General features: G+C 36.8%; 1 protein-coding gene and 1 pseudogene across 4 annotated transcripts in view; both read left to right on the top strand.

Moving 5' to 3' along the window:
* The window catches only part of CRPPA (CDP-L-ribitol pyrophosphorylase A), a 364955-nt gene that overhangs the window by 184048 nt on the left and 161242 nt on the right, over positions 1 to 19665 (top strand). The window lies entirely within an intron of this gene.
* LOC134381385 (small nucleolar RNA SNORA70) lies at positions 11886 to 12003 on the top strand (annotated as a pseudogene).

Raw genomic sequence — 19665 nt, 5'->3', positions numbered from 1 at the left:
TCTCTTTTGTTTTCTCTTGCCATGTGATCTCCTTGTACCCGCTGGCTGCCTGGCACTTTCTGCCATGAGCAGAAACAGCCTGAGGCCCACACCAGATGCAGCTGACCCAGAATTGTGAGCAGAGTAAACCTCTGTTCTTTATGAATTACCCAGTGTCAGGTATTCTGGGCTAATACAGCTACCATCAGAGATTTTGCTAGTTATAAATCTACCAAGTTACTCTCCTTATTGAAACTTCCCAGTGCTCTTCAACTTCTAACGGATGTAGCTCAGCCAGATCATTATGTCTTGGCCTGGTCTGCCTCTTGCTTAAATTCTACTATTCTGTCTCTCTCATCGCCCCCCTGAGCAGTATGCTCTCTGGTAATACTGCATTGCTTGTAGTTCTCCACATGTCCCACGTTACTTGGCACGTGTGTTTGCTCCATGAGTTTTTCAACCATTTTTCCATTGTTCACTTGCTTAAATCTTTAAAATTTGAGTGACAGTATTTTCTCTTGGAATCCTTTGCTAATGCCCTTGTGCTCATAGTCCTTTTCCCTTTCACAACTCAGCATGTGTAGACATTCAGAAATAGTTATCGACTTGAACTTGCCTTGATGTTCCTAACTATGTTATCTCCCATCCTACCCTGCTTCAGCGCTGTCCACAACTAGATGCTTCGTGCTGACTTGAAGAAGTGAAGGAGGCTGGGTATGAAGAAATAATAGAAAGTGCAACTCAAGAAATAGCTACATTCTTTTGTGGAGAATAGTACTGCTGGTTCTACTTAGTTGCCGGCCATTGTTTACTGTGTAGAAATTTAAATTTTATGAATTTTATGCTACCCTCCTTTTTTACTGTAATTCAATTTTTAAATTTTTCATTTTACCTTTTGGCAAAATATATTGTTTTCATTATAAAATCATAATTATCTAACTTATAGATATGTTTTTAGTTTTCATAAAGCATATCTTCTTGTGTCAATAAATGACTGCTTGTGTCTTGAAATATTTTCTGTATGTACACTGAAAAGTAGCATTAATCTTTCAGGTGTTTCTCATGCCTAAATGGGACTTTATTTTTCTCTTAAAAAATTGAATTTAGGGAGTGATTTTCAAACATTTTTTGGAGGTGGCATCCTTTATTTGTCCCAAAATAAATTTTAAATTGATCACTTATATTAAGCAAAGAAGAAATTGAATTCATGAGCACTAATTGGGTTTTTCAGTTTATATGTGCAACATTTATTTGTATATTTAATAAGAAATATTAGGTTGCTTTGAGAGGTTTGAAATAAAAAATTATGGATTTTTCTCTTTATTTCTACATATTACTTGGATTATGCAGTAAACTGATTGGCCTATTAGGTACTTACAATATTAACAGTTAAAGAAGGATTTTTTCTTGCAATGTATCTTCATTCATTAAATGGATCCAACAGCCTGAAATTGAGTAGATTGCTCTTATCATAGATATAAACCAAAATTTACCTTCCAACTTATAGTAAATGACAATGTTACAACATAGCAACAGAATGTGACATTTCACTCCTTTGTTGTTTAACTTACTCTTACACCATGGTGAAAGCATGCATCAAACAGGTGTTCCTTTGCTTTGGATAGCCATTGACTTGAGTTCAGTGCTCATGTACTGTAGTGGTGTCCCTCATGGTACTGTTTTATGTGTGCAGACATACAGACTTGAATTTTATTTTATTTAATTTTATTGAATCATAATTGGTTATACATATTTTTGGGGTTCAGTGTTGATGTATGTTGATCAAATCATTATTAGCATATACATTATTACAAATTGTATTTATTCTTCATGCCCCTTATCAAATCTCCCCGTCCTCCCTCCCTCCAACCTCCCTCCCACCTCCCTGATAACCCTGGATTTCTTCTCTCCTTCTGAATTAGTAACTGTTCCTCTGTTGATTTGTTGCGTAGAGGATCAGTCCAATGCTGAGAGGTTTGTTCAAGTCCCCCAATATTATCATAGAGCAGATGCTTCTTCTGTCACTCTGGAATGGGCTTTGTGGAGAGAGACATCCTTTCCTTTTCTTTGGTTTCCACTGGTGACTCTTCTTGCGTCAATGCACTTTAGTAGCTGGTGGACCATCTGTGTGGTGGTTGTGGCATCTAGCCACTTTTGCAGCAGCCAGGGTTATTGTGGTGGCTGTGGTGGGCCACCCACATGGAAGTGGTGTTTTTGGCGTGCTCCTTGCTTGGTTGCAGGAGGAGGGTCAGTCCCTGGCTCTGTCTGTTTTAACATTCTAAGATGTTGTTGCAGAGCAGTTTGTGTGAGGGGCAGAGGGGAAGAGAGAAGGAAATAGGGTGGGAGAAGGAGAAAGTACGGGGGTAGGGTTGAGGCGCATTGCACCCCCATCATTCCTGCAGGAGAGACCAAGAGGCTACCAGTGGTGGCTTGGTTGTTGCTGGGCTAAATGCGGATGTCAGGGGGATGTGGCCAAAGCCCTCGTCTTCCCACTGCCCTGGCTCTGGAGCCCCAGGGTGTTTCTGCGGTGGCTCAGTGGTTGTTGGCTGGGTGTGGGTGTTGGGGGGGGGGCATGACAGAGTCTGAGGCTATCCATTGCCCCCACTCAAGAGCCTGGAACACTTCCTGCAGCAGCTCAGTGGTTGCCACTGGGCTGGGTGTGGGTGTCAAAGGGGCATAGCTGAGGCCCCTAACCATCCTGGTTCAGGGGCAGGGGTGCTTCCTGCAGTGGCTTGGTGGTTGTCGCTGGGCTGATTGTGAGTGTTGGGGGGCATGGCTGAGGCTCCCAGCCCTCCCCGCTTCCTGGCTTGTGGGCCCAGAGGGCTTCCGATCCTTCTAGGTTTTATAGGTGCTCTTTGGTGAAGTGAGACTTTTACCAGTTAATATCAAACTTTATCTCTGGTCTGTGGGTATTTTGATTTTTTTTCAGTTCTGTATTGGATTATTCACTGTTTCCACTACTTAAACTCTGCACTGCAACTAATTTGTTGTCCTTTGCTTACTTCTAAAATGGGGGAATTTCCTATGGGTACCAGCGCTTGAGTCCTGTAGTTGAGCTAAATTGCTGCTTTGCTGCTAATTCCCTGGGGAAGGCTTTTTGTGCAGCTCAGGTTTTAATGATTGACTTTGTAGCTACTTCTAGGTCTCATGAGGTCTGGTGCACCTGGGTTTTGTAGAAACTCTGGTCTGGGCCTGAGTCTTTTCAGCAAACTGCACCCCTGCAGTTCTGTATTCTTGGTCAGTCTACACAGAGTGGGCCTGTGCTGATTGGAGGGCAGATCAGCTGTCCATGCTGTGTCCCAATGTTCCCCTGGTGGGCCGGTCTCCCCCACTGCCCATACTCCAAACACTTCTCATGGGATGGGCCATGTGCTGGTCCCTTGTGATGACTCACCAGCCTCTGAGTGGCTCCTTTTTTCAGTTGTTGTGGCTCTTTGCTCCTATGTGGGTCCACGGGAACCCTGTTAGTGGTCTTGTTGGTCTGAGGGCCACCAGGCTCCTCTTCTCCCCTGTTGCTCCCAAGTAACTTCATCTAAGGGGCACAGCTGTGGCTTTCGCCAGCTGTTGCTCCATGCGCTTACCAGCTCCAGCCTTAAAGCAGCCGGGATTTGAAATGGTGGGAGTGGTTCTTTCTTTCTCTCGTCTTGGTTTCTTCTGCCTTCATGCACTCTGTAGGTCTCTCCTCCTATTCACCTGAGCTCTAGCAGCCCCAGCTTGGCTGTCATTGCTTTTTAGTAGTAGTAAATTGGTTGACTTGTGGGAGAGAGTTATGCTGGGAACTTGTTTCTTTAATCAAAAAATGGACCCTGTAAACAGGTCACATCATTAGAAATGGCTGTTTCTTCCACCTATGCATATTTATGTTCAGAATCCATCACTTCTGCTGATGTTTGTAATGCCTGCTTAAGTGTTTCCTTGTTGGCTGTTGTCAGAGAGCCTCGAGACTTGAATTTTAAAAGAATATATTTTTTTGTCTTGCACATTGTGGTTTTCATCTGTAGAAGTCTGACTCGTGTCCTTCTTATATATATTCTTTTTCTCTACTTAACTTTCAAATATGTGGAATTCAGTTATAATGATCATTATAATATTGTCATCTGAGAATTGTAAGGTCTCCGCCAGGTCTGGGTTGGGTTCAGATGATGTGTGTATGTCATTATGAGTCATGATTTCCTGCTTTCCTTGCTTAGGTTTTTGTTTGTTTGTTCATTTTTTTTGTTTTGTTTTTTGGTCTCTGCATGCTTAAGGAATTTTATTATGTGGATTTTAAATTTTCATCCAATTTAGAAAATTTTCAACATAATTTTTTCAGGTTTTTTTTTTTTTTTTTTTTCTGTTTTTCCCCTCTCATTGGGAACTCCAGTTACCTGGATGTTAGGCTGATTGAAGTTGATCTGTATTTCACTGATGGTCTGTTTTCTTTTACATTTTTTTCTTTGAGTCTTCTTATGTTTTATTTTAAATAGTTTCCATCACTGTGTCTTCAAGTTCACGAATCTTTTCTTTAATGTCTAATCTTCTGTTAATCACCTCCAGTGTTTGGTTTTTTTTTTTAATAGATATTTGAGTTTTCATGTGTAGAAGTTAGCTTTAGGTTTATTTTACTTCTTCCCTCTTTTTTACTTAAATGTTCAGTCTTTTTTATAGCTTTTTGAGAAAATGGAACACAGTTATAATTGTCTTAATGTCCTTTTTATCTAATATCTGTATCAGTTCTGAATTGATTTCGATTGGTTTTTCTCATTGTTTTTCTTCATGCTTTTCTGCATGTTTGGTTTATTTTTTTATTTTTTGATTAGCTGCTAGACATGCGAATTTTACCTTGTTGGGTACTGAATATTTTTGTACTTTGATTAATATTTTTGAGCTTTGTTCTAGGAAACAGTTTGATCCATTTAGATCTTCCATGATTTTTTTTAGGTGAGACAGATTAGTATATTTAATATAAGACTAATTATTCCCCACAACTGAAATAAGACCCTTTTTAATGCTCTACCTAATGTTCTACAAATTATGAAGTTTTCTCATCTGGCTTATGGTTACCACCATGCTTCCCAACCCTGCACTGGGTGCTGTTCCTTCTAATCCTTTTGGGTGGTGCTTTCCCCAGCTTGGCTGGTTTTCTCACATGTGTGCACTGATCAGTATTCTGCTGACTCTCTCTCTCTGGTACTCTGTCCTGTGAACTCTATTCACCTTGTTCACCACAGACTCTTAACTTTATCTTTCAACTTCATCTCTCAACTCAGAGAGATGAAACCTGGATTCCACTGTGTGCCATGACCTGAAACTGTTTTAAGGAAGTAACATGGGGCACATATAGAGCTTATGTCATTTGTTTTTCATCTTTCAGGAATTGTTCTTTCTTCATCATATGATGTATAGTGTCCTAAAAACTGTTTTGTGTATAGTTTGTCCACTATTTTAGTTGTTTCAAGTAGAAAGGTAAATTTGGTTCCTGTTACTCCCAGTTGAAAAGAAACAGAAACTGGACTCATGTCAATAAATATTCATCCTCATTTTTAGGAATACATTTTCTATGTAAATAAGAAAAATATCAGTCTGTTTTAGCACAGACTATATAATTTTTCCTATTCCAGATGTCATTTTTTACAGCAGGGTTTTAAGTACACCAAACCTTTGAACAACATGTGTTTGAACTGTGTGGGACCACTTATGTGGATTTTTTTTCCCTGTCAAGTGTGGATCAAAAATACAGTATTCATGAATGTGGAACTCACATATATAAAGGGTTGATTCCACTTATACAGAGGGCCAACTTTTCATTTATGTGAGTTCAACAGGGCTGACTGTTTTATGAAGATTTTTGACTAGGCAGTGGGCTTGGCACCCCTAAGCCCCTCATTGTTCACAGATCAACTGTAATAACAAATGGGCAGCAATGAAAATTCCTGTGTAGTACAGACACACAAGTTAATGATGAAAAAACTTAATGGAATGTATGACCAGCAGTGATATTTTAGAAGCTTCTTTTATTTTAGACAAGCACTGTACACTAGCACTTTTCATAATGATGAAATGTACTGGAGGGGTGGAACAAGATGGTGGAGTAAGACTCTACAGCAATCATCCTTAGCAGAAATATCAGTTTAAACAACCAGGCACAAAAATACCTTGACAAGAGCTAAGGAAACCACTTGTGAGATCATGGTACCTAGTTATAGCACAATAATAAGAAAAGATGCATTGAAGAGGATAGGAAGAACAGTTAATGTTAACTACATCACCCCTCCCCCAACCCCAGGCAGCACAGTGTGGAGAGAGATAACATTAACTTGGGGGAAAGAGAGGGAAGTGAGCACAAGACTTTTCCCTGGACCCTAACATTGGGCCTGCCACAGTAAAACCCTGCACCAGGCAGACCCCCATAGGCCCATATTCCAAGCTAGTACTCCCCGACTGCATCTCTGGACCTTCCCAGGTGCCAGGTGGAACCACATGGCCCCAGGATTCAGGCTTGTGTGACCAACTTGATCTCCAGCCCAAACCACTGCTGTTCCTATGTCTGGCCCCAGGCTTAGGACAGCCTTAGCAGCAGGTACTATCCCCTAGCTCCTGGCCTGCCCTAGTGGTGTACTTGCTGTAGTGGACCCAGGCTTCTGGCAGCACTGCACCAAGCTTCTGGAATGCCCCAGCACCACCTGGTCACAGGGCTGTTTCAGACAAAGCAAGTCTGTGAAGATTAGAGTAAGTACCTACTTTTGCAAGCGTGTAGATATTGATGCATAGCCACAAGGATCAAGAACAATCAGGGAAATATGACACTACTGAACAGACAAAGCCAGTGACTGAGCCTAAAGAAATGAAGATGTATGCATGGCCTAAAAAAAAAATAAAAAATAACTGCTTTAAGGAAGCTGAGCAAACTTCAAGAAAATACATAGAAATAATTCAACAAATGAGGAGAACAATAAGTAACTAGAATGAGAAGTTTTATAGAGATTGAAGCAATAAAAATCAAGTAGAAATCCTGGACCTGAAAAATGCAGTGAACATAAAAATACAATAGAGAGTATCAACAGCAGAATTGATCAGGCAGAAGAAGGAATCTGTGAAATTAAAAACATGTTATTTGAAAATATACAATGGGAGGAGAAAAAATAGTGAAAAGGAATGAAAGCTAACATGATTTACAGGACAGCATCAAAAGAGCAAATATTTAAGTCAGAGAAGTTAAAAGAGAGAAAAGTAAAAGGGTAGAAAGCTTATTTAAAGAAATAGTAGCAGCAAATTTTTCAAACCTGGAGAAAGATGTAAACATTTAGGTGTAGGAAGGTCAGAGGTGTTCAACTGGATTCTATCCAAACAAGACTACCTTAAGACATACTCAAACTGTCAAAAACTAAGGACAGAGAGGATCATGTAAGTAGCAAGAGAAACAAAGCAAATAACATATAAAGGAGTTCCAATATGGCTATCCAGAGATTTCTCAGCAGAAACGTTATAGGCCAGGAGAGAGTGGGATGATATAAAGTGTTGAAAGGTAATGTATTAAAGTGTTTCCAACCAAGAATACTGTATCCAGCAAAGCTGTCCTTCAGAAATGGAGCTATAAAGACATTCCCAGACAAACCAAAGCTGAGGAAATTGATCACCACCAGGCCTGTCTACAAGAAATGCTAAAGGGAGTTCTTCAAACTGAAAGAAAAGAATGCTAATTAGTAACACAAAACAACTGAAAGTATAAAACTCACTGATAAAAAATAAGTATGCAGTTAAATTCAGAATACTCTAATAGCATATTGGTGTATATAAATCACATATCTCTAGTGTGAAAGTTAAAAGATAGTTTATTAAAAATACTAGCAATAATTTTTTGAGGGATATGTAGTATAAAAAGATATATAAAGTTTTTGTGTTTTTTAGTGATCAGTTGTTATTTGCTTAAAATAACCTGTTATAACTATAGGATTTTTTTTTTTTGTAAGCCTCATGGTAACCACAAGGCAAAAACCTATAGTAGATACTAAGAAATATAAAGCAAGGAGTCAAAACATACCACTAGAGAAAATAACTTAACTACAAAGGAAGAGACAATTTAGGAAAGGAACAAAGGAAGTACAAAACACCTAGAAAACAATTAACAAAATGGCAGTAGTAAGTCCTTATATATTAGTAATTACCTTGAATGTAAATTGATTAGATTCTCTAGTCAAAAGACAGAGTGAATGATGGGTAAAAAACCAAGACCCAACTATGTGCTGTCTGTAAGAGACTCACTTCACCTGTAAGGACACATATAGACTAAAAGTGAAGGGATGGAAGAAGGTATTTCATGCAAATAGAAACTAAAAGAGAGCAAGAGTAGCTATACTTAAATCAGACAAAATCGACTTTAATTCAAAAACTGTAAAAAGGGACTTCAAAGGTATTACATAGTGATGAAAGTGTCAGTTCAGTAAGAGGATATAACAATTGTAAATAAGTGTGCACCCAACAGCAGAGCACCTGAATATAAAAAGCAAATATTGGTAGATTTGAAGGGAGAGATAAACTGCAATACAATAATAGAATTCAACACCACCCTTTCAGGAATGGATAGATCAGACAGAAAATTAGTAAGGAAACATTAAACTACACTCTAGATCAAATGGACCTATCAGAAATATGCAGAGCATTCCATTCAATAGCTGCAGAGTACACATTCTTAACTGTACATGGAAAATCTCTAGGATAGATTATATATTAGGCTGCAAAATGAATCTTTAAAAATTTAAGAAGTTTGAAATTACATGACCTATCTTTTCTGTCCATAATTGTGTAAAACTAGAAATCAATAACAGGATAAATTTTAGAAAGTTTACAAACACATGGAAAGTAAACAACATACTTCTGAACAACCAGTGGGTCAAATAAGAAATTAAACATTTTTGAGATACACAAAAATGTAAATACAAGGTACCAAAGCCTGTGCGATACATAAAAAACAGTAGTAACAGGGAAGTTTATAGCAATGAATGCCTACATCAAAAAAGAAAAAATCTAAAATAGCCTAGTATCGCACTTCAAGGAACTAGAAAAACTAGATGAAGCTAAGCTTAAAGTTATTAGAAGGAAGGAAATAAATTAGATAAGAGCAGAATTAAATGAAATAGAGAACATAAAAACAATAGAAAAGATGAAGAAAACTAAGTTTGTTTTTGGAAAAGATAAAATTAACAAACCTTTAGCTAGACTAAGAGAAAAAGAATACACAAAATCAGAAATAGGAAACATTACAACTGATAACACAGAAATACAAAGGATCATAAACTATTATGAACAATTATGTGCCAATAAAGTGTATAATCTAGAATAAATGGATAAATTCTTTGGTGCATAGAACCTAACAAGACTAGATTGTGAAGAAATAGAAAATCTTAACAGAACAATAACATATAAAGAGATTTTATTAGTCTATTTTTGTGTTGCTGTAACAGAATACCTAAGACTGGAGAATTTTTAAAGAAAAGAGATTTATTTGGCTCTCAGTTCTATAAGCTAGGAGGTCTACAATTGGGCAGCTGCATCTGGTGAGGACCCCAGGCTGCTTCCACTTTTGGTGGAAAGTGGAAGGGGATGTGGTTTATGTAAGAGATCACAAGGCAAGAGAAAAGCAAGAGAGAGACGAGGTACCAGGCTCTTCAACAGCCAGCTCTCATAGGATCTAATGGAGCAAGAACTCATTTACCCCAAAAGAGGTCATTAAAGTATTCATGAGGGATCTGCTCACATGACCCTGACACCTCCCACTAGGCCTCACCTCCCAAACCTGCCACGTTAAGGACCAAATTTCAACATGAGTTTTAATGGGGACAAATCATGTCCAAACTGTGGTAGAGATTGAATCAGTAATAAAATGTCTCCTATGAAAGAAAAGGCCAGGACTCCATGGTTTTACTACTGAATTGTACCAAGCGTTTTAAGAAGAACTGATATCAGTTCTTCTAGGTCTTACAGAAAAGGGCAGATGGAATGTTTCCTTACTCATTTTACAAGGCAAGCAGCACTCGGATAGCAAAGCCAGACAAAAACACTACAAAGAAAGAAATCTACAGGCCAATATCCCTGATGAATATAGATGCAAAAATCCTTAGCAAAATAATAGCAAACTGAATTAAACAGTACATTAAAAAAGATTATTCACCATGGTCAAGTGGGATGTATCTCACGGATGTGAGCATGGTTCAACATTCACAAATCAATAAATGTGATACATCATATTAACGGAATGAAGGACAAAAATATTGCAATAGATGCAGAAAAAGCATTTAACAACTTATTTTTTTCATGGTAAAAACTCAACAAATTAGGTATAGAAGGGATGTACCTCAGCACAGTTATGCCATATATATGACGAACCCAGAGCTAACATTATACTCAATAGGAAATAGATGAAAATTTTCCTCTAAGATTTAGAACAAGACAAGGATGTCTACTCTCACTACTACTATTCACTATTGTACTGGAGGGTTCCTATCCAGAGCAATTAGGCAAGAGAGAAAAAAATGCATCCAAATTGGAAAGGAAGAAGTTAAATCATCTCTGTTTGCAAGTGACATGGTTTTATATATAGAAAACCCTAAAGACTCCAACCAGGAACTGTTGGAACTAATAAATGAATTCAGTAAAGTTTCAAAATTCAAAATCAACATACAAAAAGTACTAATTTTTCTGTACACAGTGACCTATCTCAAAAAAATCAAGAAACCATCTTATTTATAGTAGTTAACAACAGCAACAAAAATTAACCAAGGATTTGAATGATCTGTACACTGAAACCTATAAAACATTAAAGAAATTAAGGATGACACAATTAATGGAAAGATATGTTGTGTTCGTGGATTGGAAGAGTTAGTTGTTTAAATGTCTGTACTACCCAAAGCAGTCTACAGATTCAGTGCAATCCCTGTCAAAATACCAGTGACATTCTTCACAACATGGAAAAAAAAAAAATCCTGAAATTTGTATGAAATCACAAAAGACCTTGAATACTCAAAGCAACCGTTAGTAAAAGAGAACAAAGCTGGGGCATCACACTACCTGATATTAAAATATACTGAAGTTTTTGATATTTAAAAGTTTTTAAAAGTTTTATTTCTGTATTTTTGTATATGGTAGCCACTAACTACCTGTGTCGATGAGCATTGGAAGTATAGCTTCTATGACAGAAGAACTGAACTTTTATTTTTAATTTTAGTAAATTTGAATTTAAATGTAAATAGTATGTGGCTAATGGCTACTGTAGTGTGCAGTGCAGTTCTAGATTGTTTTATTTGGACACCCATTATATTGGGTCAGTTCTATTGCATGATGTAGCTTCATGAAAAAAAAATTCTCTTAGAAATCAAAAGTTAATTTAGCTTTTAATCAAAAATAGCCTAACACTGTAAAACAACAATGACTTTCCAGTCTGTTATTAAAGCACTGTAATTGGAATTCCTTGGGGTTATATTTTTCTGTGAGATTATTTTCACATTCCTTTAAACTAGCATACTTTTTCTGTATCTTTTCATATAATTATAGCTTTAATATCAAAGAATTCAGAAGAAATATGTATAAGGTATTTTATTTGTGTATATCACTTTTGGCCATGAAATTTGAATTTCCTGGGGTCAGAGAAACCTGAGATGACTAGTGTTACCAAATGATTAGTTTGTGAGATTGTTAAACATTTATTAATTACCAATATTCTTAAATAGCTCTTTCCATACCTAAGACAAGACTCTGGATGAATTTGTGGAAACTATTCTAGTATGGCTTACATACAGTATATACTTGCATTTCAGGCATCTTGGTCATATCATTGAATGCTTTTTGTTTTGTCTGTACAAGTATATATTAGATGCCTTATCTTCTGGGAAGCTTATTTAAAATTATTTTGCCTTTTAAAACACATTAAATATCTGCATTCAGTTAAGCTTTGTGGGGACCAGTGTGCAATGGCCGCAAATGGCAGCCTCCTCGGTAGTATATGCAGGCTGTTGTTTGTATGAGTTGCCCGAAGGGACCTTGGACACAGTTCATTCTAATGGATGTGCATGTCTCTGACCTAGTGCTCTCCCCAGTCTAGACACTAGACAGGTGTGTGGGGTGCTTTTGGAAAGTCTGAGAGCACAGTGGCCAGAGTTCATATTGGCCAAGTCATCCTGTCCTCTCTATTCGCACCAAGCTGCAGAACAAGGAGCAAATGATTGAGGTGCTACACAGTACCAAGTTGAAGTTTGCTGGCCGCCAAAAGATCCACATCTCAAAGTAGTTTACCAAGTTTAATGTGGATGAATTTGAGGATATGGTGGCTGAGAAGAGACTCATCCTGGATGGTTGTGGAGTTAAATGCACTCTCAAATGTGGCCTCCTGGACAAGCAGTGGGCCCGGACCTCATGAGAGCTTCCACTGTGTTGCTCCAACTAATAAAACGTGCTTCCTGTCCAAACAAAAAAATTGCAAACTGAATATCTAGGTACATACAATAATTATTCTTATAAATTCGGAGTACTATAATGGATATTGTAGCGGTTGTTCTAAAATGCATAAGGCCTATTTGTGAAGTAAGCTCCAAAAATGTTCATTATTTCTTTTTTAAAAATCATTTAATTCTTATCTAGATGGCTGGTAGACACTCTTAATGATATGTACAGATTACTGCTTAGCAGTAATACATTATGTCACATAAAGTGATATTTTGACTAGTCTCTAAAATATAGAAAGATGATATAGTATAAACTCTGAAGTTTTGAGGAATCACCTGCATTTTTTTGTAACTTCTCATTTTGGTGATTATATTCTTTGATAGTTTTCTGAAAGAGAAAAAAATAAATGAAGATAGAAATACATGTTTTAAATAATATTAGCTAAACAAACCAATGCTTCATATTCATCATTGGGCTTATCTTTAACTTTCAAGTCTAAACATTTGTTACAGGTGGTACAGATGATAATTAAGGTAATGATAGATGTATATAATGCTTAAGATAATTGTGCTGTAATACAACAGTGGCAAAGTTATGTTCTTGTAGGAGAGACCACCATGTAAAATAGTTTAAGAAATGTTTATTTTATATTTTAAAAAATGCTTTTAGAGTAACATTACTAAAGTTTTCTATTGACTGTTTAAAATGTGAAATTCCAGTTTTATTACTTCTTTGATTTTTTAAATAAAGATTTGAAACAAGATGTGTACACAAATAAAAATTCATTTCCTTTTAAATTCTTTGAATCAAAAGAAATATTTAAATCTTTTGTTTTATAACCTTTTGTTAAATACCATTATTTCTCAGCCTAGTTTTTTATTTTATGCTTGTATTTTATTTTATGAAGATTCACAAATGAGTTGTTAAGCATTTGCTCTGAGTTTCCATGATAGCTTATAACTTAGTTTCTATTCATGGGAATTATGAGTTGATTTTCATTATGACATTGATTTAAACTTGTTCTACAATGAAGTGGTTTAGTATTAGAAGCTTCTTTTTTCTTTTTAAAAGCACAGTTCATTAAATTAATTTTCATCCATTTAATTCTTAAATAGTTGAAGTAAGATGAAAGTTTTTCCTAAATTTTTTTCTGATCTGTAAGGTCAAAACTATTGTTTTGATCTGCTTAGTATTGGCCAGTTTCATCATTTATTAGATTTTCCCTCATATATCTTTAGAAAAGTGATGTTTTGAAGATGCTTGGCCTAACTCACACAATTTTCTTTTCTGTATACATATGTAGATAATTTTGCAGTATCTGCTGTGTGGATTCAGAGACTGGTTTATCTGCTGATTCTAACTCATTTATTTGATAATTACCAGAACTTTCATTTTGACCATCCTTCCTTCCACTCTGGTGGCATTAAACAATGCATTATTTGGTTATATACTTAAGCTGTACAAATTGTCTTTCTTCTTAGTCAGTCTATTTCCCCTCATGCCACCAATCCTGACTCCCTTCCCAGGCCTTCCTGTGAAGATGGACTCTTGGAATGAGACAAAAATGTTAACTGTGGGGTTTTAAAGAATATTGTACTCAATATTTAAAGTCCTTTAATTGATGTACCTGTCCTTAGGGACAAGTGAAAATCATATTTTAAAATATAAAAAGTTAATTGGCATTCCTTTGAGACCAGGAATGTTTTAAATGGTTGCTAGACAAATATAAAGCATGTGTAGAATTAAAGGTAGAAGATGTAGGAGGCACAGAGGAGCCTTTTCCAAACCCTGAGTGCCAGAAACATTACCCACCTGCCAAGTCATGAAGCTATCCACATCCTAAATGTTTCAGCAGTTTAACAGTTTATATGTGTAAATGTGCTAGCTTTTATTAACATGAAAGTAGCATCCTTTTTGGAAAGTACACGGATATTCTTATCTTTTTTAATATATGCATGAGAAAGAACTGTTAGAAATGCCACACTAAATAGGAAATATTGTTTTAGTGTAATTTTCATGCAGTGAATTAGTGAACAGTGCAAACAATAAAAAAAAAACTATTTGATATAGCTATAAGCAAATCTGCAGAACTCAACCTAGATGAAATGTTTTACTATATTTCAGTGGATACAAGTTTATTCAGGCTGTGAGTTTGTATTATTAAGACCAAACATTTACATTTCTCCTGAGTTATGATCATTCTGCAACTGTCTGCTGTGGTTGTATAAACCTGCCCTGCTTTTTAAAATTAAAATTGTTTTTGTACCAACCGAATTTCTTTTTTCCTAGAACTCATGAATACTTAGAATATTTTAGAAGTTCAGAACTAGTAGCACTATGTAAAGTATATACTTAAGTATCACAATATTAGGAAGAACATCTGCTAGAAATTGTCTTCTGTTTTTCATGAAGTCATCAGGCCTTTGCGTCTGGTAAAAGAGATGCATCCTACTTCTTCATGCTTAAATTTTCTTAATTTGATTCTCCGCTTCATAAGGTCAAGATCCATGTCGGTGTTTCTTTAAAAGTTAATTGTAGCACCTAGCACAATGCTCAGCATATAGTAAGTATTCATGAAAAGGAAAAGGACCTGTAACATTTCTCCTATATACTGCTACTTCATGTCTTAAGGTTTCCCTATAATTTAAGTACTTGGTTTGATAGGATAACATAGAGTGAGGCAGTTGGTAGAAGTATAAATAACTTGCCTAAAACTCACTATTACACACCATTTCTTTAATCCATGGAATCGGGTGAACAGCTTTGCCCTACGGATTTCTTTAACTGCCACTAACTATTTTTTGTTCCCAGGAATTAGGGTGTGCTATATCTTATAGATCTGGAGCTGGAGTGAAAACTTTCCAGTCCTTGTTTAGACACCTTGTAAGTTTATGGGAACTCCAGAAACTATTGTACCATGGCCTTCAGTTCAACATAGATGTTTTTGCTACAGCACGTTTTTCTGTAAGAAACATTAGCATCTATGTGATGGTGGATAAGGGAGTTAGGTCCGTATAATATGGAAGTAGCATCAGCTCACAGGCAACACTTTTTAGATAAAAAGTCAGAAAAACAGAGATAGAATTCCAATTTTAGAAAGAAAGGGGAAAAAACTCTAAACTTGGCTACTGCACTGGAAGCAGAAGCCTTTACAACACTCTTTGATGAAAATTAAAAATAAGCACCTGATCCCATCGCTGGCCTCCCAGAGAGGTGCCCCACCTCCTGGCAGGTTACACTTCCTCCTCTGCCAGCCTTAATAGAAGCTTCACAGTGCAAAGCTCCATTCTACTTGTACTGGATCCATCATTCCTTCTCCAATTCACGTTACCAACGTTTCCATGCTTTCATATTTGTGCATTTAAAATATCTATGGAGGCCATAATTAAAATTAGAGCAATCTTGTATGTTCTGCCCTTTGTGCTATTTTTTCTGCAAACTACCCCCCTGCCCCACCCAACTTTAGTGTGAGATTTTTCAAAACTCAACATTTCAGGAAAACTTGTATTAAACAAGAAATGTCTGTGTATCTATACATTTACGTAAACCAGCAGTAAGTTTGCTCAGATTGTGCACTGCAAAACTATGGCAATCCATTCACATAAACTGTGAGGGGCTTGGTGGCTGTTGGAATTTCATGGCATCTAAGTAATACAGGTTAAGTACATAGTTTAACAAGTTAAATGGTACTTCGGGGCTTTTAACTCCAAACAGCAGTGGTGTTTTCCAGCTGGTATGGAGATACGTAGTCATTTGGCAGCATAGGCTCGGAAGAGAACCTCACACCCTCAGCCAATTCCCTGGCTTCAGGTTTCTTCCATGACTGCAGTTTCCAAAATTGTCATTTGGGGAATTAGCCTGCTTTTTGTTGGCAAGCCCACCACCAGTAATTTTAGGTTTAGCTAAATATCTCAAACTCATAAGACTAGAAGTAGCCTTTGTCGCACTATTTTGCCCAACTTTGTAAAAGAGTACAGGGCAGATAAAAAGGTGGGGCAGAGAGAGGTGTGTCTCTTTAGCTCACCACATCAGTATAGCTGTGACTGCTCTCCCCCGACCCCCACCCTAATTCCTCCTTGGCAACTCAAGGGTGAGGTGAGGAGATCACAGAAAGTGGTGTGTGAGAGCCTTTTTTTTTTTTTTTAAATAGGAACCAGCAACTCTTAGAACAGCTCATGGGCAGTTAATGCGTGAGTCCCAGCTAAGGGAACACCTGGTTACAAGTTTAACTACACCGCAGGAAGGTCTAGTATCTAGTAAGGTCTGCAGTACATTCACAGTTCTTCAGCCTAGTAGTGGTTCACCGGACAGGAGGTGTTTTTACCATAAGCATCATTGCCTGGTAAAACAGCAGGAATTCCACTGTTACGGGTTTCCAGGGAAACAGAGCTAGTAGATGAGCCCAAGGTCACAGGGTGACATCACCTCCTCTTCATCTGTTCAGCTGATAGGAAAACCTGAAACCTTTTCTTTCTGCTTTTCGTCTTCTAAAAACTTTTCTTTCTTGTGTACTGTTACAAGTTTGTACTGTTGGTTTCTTTATGGACTGAGCATTCTAAACTCTTTATTGTCACCTTAGATTTCAGGAAGAAATAGCTATATGTGTATATCTTCAATTAACTATACATTAAAAAATTGGTGGAAAAATGGAATTGAAAGATAACACTAATATCCTCATTTAATGAAAAGTTACAAGGAATATATATTGAATATCTACTAAGTTAATACTGATATGTATTATATATCGTTGTTATATGAGTACTTTTCCCTGGAATAGCAAAATGCAATGTCATGGGTGAAGAAAAATCTCATTCCCATGTGTTCCAGAAAGGATGTAATACAGTGTTTTGCTGTGCATTTCCTATGGTGTGTATTTCCATATGGGTGAACAGGGAGGAAGGGGAGACTATACATTGAGGTGGGATATACTGACGGTGGGATATACATTGAAGTGCTAATAGTTAATAAATACATATAATTGGACAATTTATAATTCTTAAAAGTTTCGATTGTTTATAGTAGTCTCGAATGATTCCTTGTATTTCAGATGAATCAGTTGTAATATCGCCTTTTTCATTTCTAATTTTGGTTATTTGAGTCTTCTCTCTTCTTTTTTTTGTTAGCCATGCTAATGGTTTGTCAATTTTATTTATCTTTTCAAAAAACCAACTTTTTGATTCGTTGATCTTTTGAATTGTTTTTTGGTTTTCAATTTCATTCAGTTCTGCTCTGATCTTAATGATTTCTTTCCGTCTGCTAACTTTAGGTTTGGATTGTTCTTGTTTTTCTAGTTCTTTAAGGTGAAGTGTTAGGTTGTTCACTTGCCATCTTTCCATTCTTCTGAACTGAGCGTTTAGTGCGATAAATTTTCCCCTCAATACTGCTACTATAAACAACTATACGCCAACAAATTTGAAAATCTGGAGGAAATGGATAAATTTCTGGACACACACAAGCTCCCAAAACTGAACCATGAAGACGTAGAAAATTTGAACAGACCAATAACAATAAAGGAGATTGAAGCTGTTATCAGAAGGCTCCCAACAAAGAAAAGCCCAGGACCAGATGGATTCACAGCAGAATTTTACCAAACATTCAAAGAGGAATTGACACCGATTCTTTACAAACTATTCCAAAAGATTGAAATGGATGCAAATCTCCTAAACTCATTCTATGAAGCAAACATCATCCTGATACCAAAACCAGGTAAAGATATAACCAAAAAAGAAAACTACAGGACGATATCCTTGATGAATATAGATGCAAAAATCCTCACTAAAATACTAGCAAACAGAATACAGCAACACATACGTAAAATTATTCATCATGATCAAGTGGGATTCATCCCAGGGATGCAAGGTTGGTTCAACATACGCAAATCAATAAATGTGATACACCATATTAATAAACTCAAACACAAGGACCATATGATCATCTCTATAGATGCTGAAAAAGCATTTGATAAAGTTCAGCACTCATTCATGACAAAGACCCTCTATAAGTTAGGTATAGAGGGAAAGTACCTCAACATAATTAAAGCCATATATGACAAACCCACTGCCAATATCATCCTGAATGGGGAAAAGCTGAAAGCTTTTCCTTTAAGAACAGGAACTAGACAAGGATGCCCACTCTCACCACTCCTATTCAACATAGTGTTGGAAGTACTAGCCAGAGCAATCAGAGAAGGGAAGGAAATAAAGGGCATCCAGATTGGAAAAGATGAAGTCAAACTGTCCCTGTTTGCAGATGACATGATCCGATATATCGAACAGCCTAAAACCTCTACAAAAAAACTGTTGGACTTGATAAATGATTTCAGCACAGTAGCAGGATACAAAATCAACACACAAAAATCAGTAGCATTTCTTTTCTCCGATAGTGAACATGCAGAACGAGAAATCAAGAAAGCCTGCCCATTTACAATAGCCACCAAAAAAATAAAATACTTAGGAATTGAGTTAACCAAGGAGGTGAAAAATCTCTATAATGAGAACTACAAACCACTGCTGAGAGAAATTAGAGAGGATACAAGAAGATGGAAAGATATCCCATGCTCTTGGATTGGAAGAATCAACATAGTGAAAATGTCCATACTACCCAAAGTGATATACAAATTCAATGCAATCCCCATCAAAATTCCAAAGACATTTTTCTCAGAAATGGAAAAAACTATCCAGACATTTATATAGAACAATAAAAGACCACGCATAGCCAAAGCAATGCTGAGCAAAAATGAATAAAGCTGGAGGCATAACACTACCTGACTTTAAGCTATACTACAAAGCTATAATAACCAAAACAGTATGGTACTGGCATAAAAACAGACACACTGACCAATGGAATAGAATAGAGAATACAGAAATCAACCCACACACTTACTGCCAGCTGATCTTTGACAAAGGCACCAAGCCTATTCACTGGGGAAGGGACTGCCTCTTCAGCAAATGGTGCTGGGATAATTGGATATCCATATGCAGGAGAATGAAACTAGATACGTACCTCTCACCGTATACTAAAATCAACTCAAAATGGATTAAGGATTTAAATATACACCCTGAAACAATAAAACTTCTTAAAGAAAACATAGGAGAGACACTTCAGGAAATAGGACTGGGCATAGACTTCATGAATATGACCCCAAAAGCACGGGCAACGAAAGGAAAAATAAACAAATGGGATTATATCAAACTAAAAAGCTTCTGCACAGCAAAAGAAACAATTAACAGAGTTAAAAGACAACCAACAGAGTGGGAGAAAATATTTGCGAAA

This window comes from Cynocephalus volans, chromosome 6 (assembly GCF_027409185.1).
Source record: "Cynocephalus volans isolate mCynVol1 chromosome 6, mCynVol1.pri, whole genome shotgun sequence".
Lineage (NCBI taxonomy): Eukaryota > Metazoa > Chordata > Mammalia > Dermoptera > Cynocephalidae > Cynocephalus > Cynocephalus volans.
The sequence above is the reverse complement of the archived record's forward strand: the minus strand, read 5'-3'. Positions and strand labels throughout refer to the sequence as shown.